The sequence below is a fragment of the Mytilus edulis genome, chromosome 12 (assembly GCF_963676685.1).
Source record: "Mytilus edulis chromosome 12, xbMytEdul2.2, whole genome shotgun sequence".
NCBI lineage: Eukaryota > Metazoa > Mollusca > Bivalvia > Mytilida > Mytilidae > Mytilus > Mytilus edulis.
In genome coordinates, this window is record NC_092355.1 from 72,403,896 (window position 1) to 72,412,313 (window position 8,418).

Genomic DNA, 8,418 nt, shown 5'->3' on the forward strand with positions numbered 1-8,418 from the left:
GCAGAATGGACTGTTCTTGTCGTAGTTCCCTTACTGAGATAATGATATAGCTACACTTTAATCACAGATGTTGATGAGTACGGGTTTAAAAGTTATTTATGCACAACACTTTTCAATGCTGAAAAAAACAGCGCATTTAAAAAAATCGATATTCATAACAAGAATCATTTTGAAAAAAGAAATGAAAAACAAAACATTGGCCCACTTAATTGATAAAGGTTTTACTTAACTGATAGTCTTTATTTGAAGAAAATATGACTTAAGATACGTGTTCGTACAACCAAATTTGGTCACACTTCAGAACGAACTTAAGATAAGGCTATTGGCTAAGGATAAAATCAATATCGCGTCTATCAAATCATGTTTATGTTATAAAAAGACAAAAAGAATTTTTTATAAAAAATAGTTCAGCTTACATTCATTTCGCAACAGGAAAATCGTTTAAATTTTTGCAACATTGTCAAATCTATTTTAGCAAGACACTACATTGAAGTTATGGAAGGTAAGCTATTGATTTTTTGCATATCTTTAAGATTTATTATTTTAAAAATATCAATAAAAGAAGGATCATTTATTTGAATTTGAAAATAAACAAATATAGTACATATAAGTGAGAGGTTTAGCTAGCTTTAAAACCAGGTTCAATCCACCATTTTCTACATAAGAAAATGCCTGCACCAAGTCTGGAATATGAAAGTTGTTGTCCATTCGTTTGATGTATTTAGACTTTTGATTTTGCCATTTGATTTAGGACTTTCCTTTTTGAATTTTCCTCGGAGTTCAGTATTTTTGTGTTTTTACTTTATAGTACTATAAAGATAATATACTAATGATTTTAGTTATGCCTATGGCATTTATAACGCTTTTCAACACAGATAATCCAACAAGGACACACACATTTTTTACAATATGAAGGTCATGAAATTAGGACACGCTCATATACTTGTTCAAAACTGTGAATTACTCTGAACGCAGATCTGTTTCGAATATAATATTTTAATATGATATTTTGCAGAAAAAAATTAAAAGACCAAAGCATTAAAAAAACATAAATAACATGGATAAGGTTTGCCTTGCTTGGTTTTTTGTGACCATTTTTAATATTTAAGAAAGGATTCTTCATAATTTTAAACGTCAAGTATTACCATCTGCTTGAAGCAACATTGCAATTTAAAACATTATGTCCTTCAAAAATGACTCCCATCGAACTTTTCCTATTAACTTTACATTTGAACCAGGAATAGGGTTTCAAATGAAGATTATTTGATATGAATGGAAAATAAGATATTAATTGCATAATTCAAACAAAATAAAAATCATTTTAATTGCAAAAGACATGCCAAAGAATAGCATGCTAGCAAATACCATGGCAGATAGGGAATACCATGCCTAAAAAAAAACTCAATGAATTATTTCTATTCTAATATGACAAATTTATGGTCATTCTAAATATACGGTTCCTGAAATATTTATATTTATGTTGTGTAAAAGTTGTAAAGTTTTACAAATTATAATGTGTACAGATTTTTTGCACAAGTTATCAGTATTTTATGACCTGCTGAACAAAAATGGATGATGCAAGCACACAGTCTTTTGCTTCGAACATTTCTGTCATATTTTCACAACTTCATGATACAATCTAATATTGAGCATTAATACAAAAACATCATAAGCCCACACAAAGATTTTGTATGGATATGAATATGGTTTAAGGAAAAAAATAAAATCAGAATTTAAATCATTCGGGTATCCTCATTTCCAGTTTGAAGACCAGGAGAATAGCCTCAATGTTAGGTTGAAGTATATTTTTTTGAATTTAAAACACTACATTGGTACATTTTATAAGATACGCCTGTATCACCTGTTGCATGAAGGTATGTGTCAAAAAACTTATAACTTTTACAAAAACCCTGTACAAATTATAATTTGTACAATCTTACATCTTGTACACAACATATAAACGGTCAGTGACTGTACAAAATACCATGCAAATTCCAACAAAACTTCAAGTTTTTTTTTATTTAGTGTATGTGATCTTTTCAATGACAATGACATTTCAATGCTCATTACATTGAGGTATAACGTCACAGTATCCAAATTACACCCATATAGTAGAAATTGTAGCAGAAATCTTACAAGTTTTCTTCTTGTTGACCAATTTGAATTTTGGTGGTTTGACATTATGCACATGTTTCAACATAAACTTATTCATTTGAAATATACCCAAATTCTACATTATATATCTATATAGTTTTCTAAAAGGAGTACAACCTACGGACACCTCGTCATAGTACGACAACAAAACGGAATCCACTAAAAAATATTTATCAAATATGTTACAGGAATTTTTGGAATTTTGGATCCTCAATGCTCTTCAACATTGTACTTGTTTAGCTTTATAAACATTTTGATTTGAGCGTCACTGATGAGTTTATGTAGACGAAACGCACGTCTGGCGTACTAAATTATAATCCTTGTATCTTTGATAACTATTTACAGGCATTCATTTCATAAAAATAAAAAGTAAGCAGGGACTACTATCAAAGTGTTCTGAATATGTCAGTAAAATGAACTAAACATCAGTCATTCAATTTTACGAATGTGAATTTAAGTATAGGTGAAATTGTGGTATTCCTCATTACGAAATCAGGTGTCAGTTTGAACCCATTATTCGCTGATTCAATATTGAATCAAATAAAACGAAGGAACAATATAATACATTATGATGCACCTCAACTTAATACAACTTTTGTCTGTATGATAAATTTTTTTTAAAAATTGTCAAAATAGGTAGAATTTTGGGAGCATCACTTTAACGTCGTTGTGGAGGGAAACCTTATTAACGATATGTATTATGAATGACGATTTATTTCTATTCTTAGTTAAAATTTATGATGCTTAAAAAAATCAAACATAAAGTATTATTTCTCTTAATTTTGTGCTAATTTCACATTTCTTGATCGGTGCGAGAAAAATATTTCTCCTCGCTTGTAAAAATATCTGTTCACTGCAAATGATTAGTCGAACATTTATTATGACGTTAAATTTACTTTGTTTCTTTTGTAATTCATATTGTGACGTCATTAAAAGGGCAACTATTTGTGAATACTCACGTAAAAAAAACACAATTGTCTGCAACTCTTAAAAAGGAAGCATAAAAAAGGTGAAAAATATTTGACTACTATAAATCGTCTATTACGATATTTCTCCACTCTCCCAGTTAAATTATAATTATTCAAAAAGCTGACAAACCTCGCTTAGTGACGAACATTACATCTAGTTGTTTTATATCGCTAGCTCTCAATGTAGCACAAACATAGTTAGGTATTCCCGATAGATAGAATAACTAATATTCTGATTTTCAGCAAAATATCACTGTTTTTTTTAACTCCGCATAATCATTCCATGAGCAGTACGTACTAGTGTTACTATGATTAATGCATGATAAAAAACTACAAAAAGTATATAAGCGTGGAGCACTGATTTCAGTCTACCATTTCAATAGACTATTATATTTAAGATGAGTACCAAACTTAATGTAATCTATAGACATATCTCTTTCACTGAATTGTCACCACTTGGCGAAGGGCGTTGCGTATGTAGGTCTTAGTGCATTGCTATAAAATACTATTGATAACGATTTTAAATTTTGTACATAGTATTTGTTATCTAAATCAATGTTTGTTTTCCAGAAAACAGTAAGTTATTAGCACAAGAGAATAATTATTTAGCAGGCAGTGAATTAGTACCTTCTGGATTACCTTACAGGGACCTCCACTGTAGGGACCACTGTAGGGACTATATATTCGTAAACCAAATCAAAGCACCTTTACAAATACAGCAACACACATGCATGCGTTACAATTATGGCCGGCTGTATTGTGCAGCTGAGGCTCAATTTGTACCAATTGGACTTTCGTACAACTACCAGTCAACAGAACCATATGATGGAAGAACATGCAACATTCCTCTTCTGTCGATACAACAAGAAAAACTGGGAATACAAGAAACAACAAAGATATAGACAAGTGCGGTGAATCAGATTATCTAGTTTACTTGCGATAAATTTTTTATTTACAGGTAGTTAATTGAAGTAAAGTGAAAATAAGATTGAAAACTGTAATGATTAGTATGTATGTATGTTGGATAATTTGTTCACGAAAATGCTAGAATATGTATCAAATAAAAAATGCTTATTATTGATCTTTTTTTTCCCATTTAACCATTTTGCTTAATTGATTGAAGATTTCAGTTCGTATGTTAGTTTCCAATTAAAAAACATTTAAAAACAAACAAAAATAAAATGTACTTGTTCTTGAAAATTGGTTCTTGTAAATGAAAATTCACATTAAATATCTGCATTCCTGCATCACATTTTGCCAAATTTATAGACAATTTGGACCTCAGGTCCTCTGATTTGTACAATGCAAGATGACCACCTTAAATTAAATATTGTTTTTTGTCTTCAAAACTTTATATCATTAAGATTTAGAAAAAAATTTCAAAATGATAAACGCAGAATTTTTAAAATGTATATAAAACAATTTGATATGTTTAAAAGCTTTTTCCGTGTTTTGTTTTTTTAAATTACATCGCGCTATCATGATCTGCCATGTGCATATTAATGGGCATGTATGGTGTTTGAATGTCAAATTAATATTATTTCCAGCATATACTTTTGTGAATTGAAACAGTCTGATGACGTACGTCAAATTCCTACACGCGTCTGGCGTAAATATCAAATTTCAATCCAGGCATCTATTAGATACTAGTACAGTTTTTAAAACTGATTCTTTAGCAACAAAAATATAAAGCTGTACAATTTGTTTAAGTTTCAAAATGTATTTCATTTAGTTGAAAATTAGTGTGTATTGCAAAATTCTATACAAGAATTCATAAAATATATATTTATTAACCGATCGGATGTTTACATAAACTGTCTAACTTTTTTATGATACGTTTTCATTGAACAGATATTCAGTAACTGAGTGCATTACGCTACTAGAAATAGGCAAGTCAGCGTTACATAGTTTCAATATTCTGTTAATCAGCTTAGATACACAAAAAATACAGATTATCCAGCTATTGGTCAATACATTTTACAATTGAAATTCTGATTAATCATACAAAGGATAGTTTACACTAACTGAAATCTTTGGAGATCAAGTTTATCGAATGTTTATAGGTAAAAATATCTTGTTAAATAAATATGTTGCTTTTGCTAAATATTTTAAGAAGATCTCACAATTGGGCATTGTATTTCATTTTTTATTTGCACGTAATGTTAAGCTTTAGAAGAAAAATTGTATTGTTTTTTTCGCCAATATTTAGGAATATGATGCCCAACAAACTTCTGTACTAGATGTTACTCAACAGGTTTAGAATAGTTTTTGATTTTCAAAATTTAGGGGTAAAAACTGTGACCCTATTATACTTTCTCTTTTACTTGGGAGATATTTTTCCAATTACCATTCATTTAATATCTGACAAAATAATGATACAGTAAAACATTTATCTTGATACTACCTACACATTGATATGGATTACTCATATAAGAGATGTTGAAAAGTATTCGCTTATATACAAAATTTAGTCCTGGTATCTATGATGAGTTTATTCATTGATGTTAAACTGATCGTCATAATTGCAATTATGGTGATCCCAACGTGGCTGAGCCCAAAACAGGTAAATTCGTCTTTTTTGTAATTTCTCTGTGTACACGAATTGTTTTAAAGAATTACTCAGCCGCTAGGTTGATATATACGGTTTTGTTGTATATGTTCTCCCCAGGTTTTTTGTGAGGCGCAAAATTCAAGAGCGCATTACTCTTTTTTGGGGTGAACTTTTTTTATCTAAAGCAATCAGTCATAAATCATGACATGCAATAGGAACTATAATGTTTTGTGTTATGTGTTTAATAGTGCAGAGTACTAATGAATTAAAAGAATATATCTATGGAATAAATTCATTTTAAACACAAAAGCTATTTGTATTCAGTAAATTAAAGAAGTCAAAAAGATAAATGTTCATTACTGTACCTCTCTGCTCCTTCTGGGGATATTGTTTCAAGATAGTGTTATTTGTTGGACAGTCTGTTCCTTAACTTTGTTTTTATCCTCTTTAGGGTAGAAAACCCGCTATCACAAGAACTGTTGCATATACCCCCTTTAACATTTTTAAGCCATGAAAGCCTCTTGTCATTGAAACCTAAAACATAGTGCTTGCTGTTATCGTTTCTAAAATTTAGTTCGGTTGGGATTAGGAGAAGCAAGGACATCTCCGCATATTTGGTATACAACTTTTTAAAATAAAAATATTTTAAAGAACAGCTGACAAGTTTTCGTAGTTTGACATAACGCTTGCGTGTGTATTATTGTTAAAACCTATCTTTGGCAGGTAGATATAATCGAAACTTTACAATTTTGTTAACGTAAAGACCATTAAAATTATCTATTATCTATTATCCCGTCTTCAATCTTCAATCTTTGTCGTGATGACAGGGTAATCTCGCGTGTAAATCATCCTCTCTTGTAAAATTATAATCACTGATGTTTCTCCTTTGCACTTATATATTGAAGGTGGCACTTTAAAAATATCAAAGAATCAATGAACCGGTTATGAAGTAGATTTGATGAAATAATTTGTCTCAAGCATCTGAATACAGATCATATTCAAAACGGTAGTGTTGAACATTTTCGTTTTGTTTGCAGTGACCACAGGTTTCAGAGTTGATGTGCTGGTTATTAATAACCTGTCCGTAACTGCTGTACATATTTTTGACGGTAAGTCTTTGTTTTCTTTATTGTTAATTGCAGGATGAAATCTGAAATAATACGTCCAGCACTGATGTTTTCACATCTGCATTGCCATTTTTTTTTTGTAACTGAATTTCTAGCTGCCTTTTTGCATCTTGCTTTGTAAATACTATGTCATCAATTGCTTGCATTTCTGTTTATTGTGTTGATTGTCAAATATTTCCCAACGAACGGAATCTCGATCGATGTTTAATGATCATTTCATTTCTAAAAACATGGCAGTTTGAGACGAAATTACTTTGCAAGCAACATTTTTTCATTATTTTTCTATTAAAATAAATCACTCTTCGTTATCTTTAATTAAAATTTATTTTATTTTTTTCAACTACAAATACTCTCATTCATAATTTCGTCGTAAATATCTTTGGCAAGTGTATTTAAATTTACCACGTGTATTCAATACCTTCATTGGTATTTTAAAAGTCAAATGATCACACACAAGATTCGAAAATACAATGTACTTGCGATCTATTTCTTAAATTTCTGCACTGAAGTTTATATGTTATTTTCTTCTAAAAATATCTATCTTTACGCTACTACATGATCACATAGTCCGATAAGGCTGAGATGAGCTTAGCTCAGGTAAAAATAATATTTTCAGTTATTGTGTAACACTGACCGACGTGTCAGCGGTGATCAGCAACTTGACAATTTCAACCAACATTTTTAATGAAATGTGAAAATTAACACGCTGCGGGATCAAGTATTACGGGACAGCGACCGATTAAGACGATACGGGATCTACAAAAATATTATGAATGCGCTACGGCACAACAGCGTCATATCGGCCTGGGAAGAACAATCAGATTGAGTGTTTGTATTCTTAATATCATATGTGACCTTGTTACCGAAATGATAGCCATTGAAAATTTACGCTATGTTGGGATCACCGTAACTACAATTACGATCATCATGATAAGTAAGATATGTTTAAAAGGAATGTATTTCTGATACTGCGTATATTGATAAAAAAATAAATATTGAGATCAGCAAATACTTGTGAAGAAAATGCAACTTCACTGAATTATAGAATATTGCTTATGTATAATTTTAATTTTAGTTTATATTTTATGGAGTAAAGTATGACGTTCATTCGTTCATTTAACTGAACATGTACATATTTTTGTTTTGTGGCCAGCTAAAGCAAGACTTCGGGTTCAGGATTTCTACCTGTGTTGAAGACCCATTGGCCACTACGGATGTTTTCTGCTCTTTAGACGGGTTGTTGTCTCTTTGACACATCCCCATTCTCAATTTTCTGATGCTGTTGTTCGTCGTATTTTTTTCCCAAAAATATTCGGATAAAACTCCGCCAAAAACTACTGATATATCATATAATTGACAAGAGTCTATTATCAGAACAGTTTGACTCACCCTTAATCTAAAAGTGCTCAATAAACAAGGTCCTCAAAGATAAAAATGAGATGGAGATGAAATACAGGTTGTTTAATCAGAATAGTAACAGACTCTTAATTATCTAAAAGTGCTTAACAGACATGTACCATAAATAAAACAGATAGTTAAATCATACCTCTACTTTAACTGTTTACTTATTTCACTTCATAAAATTAAGAAAGTCCGATACATCTGAATTACAGTATAA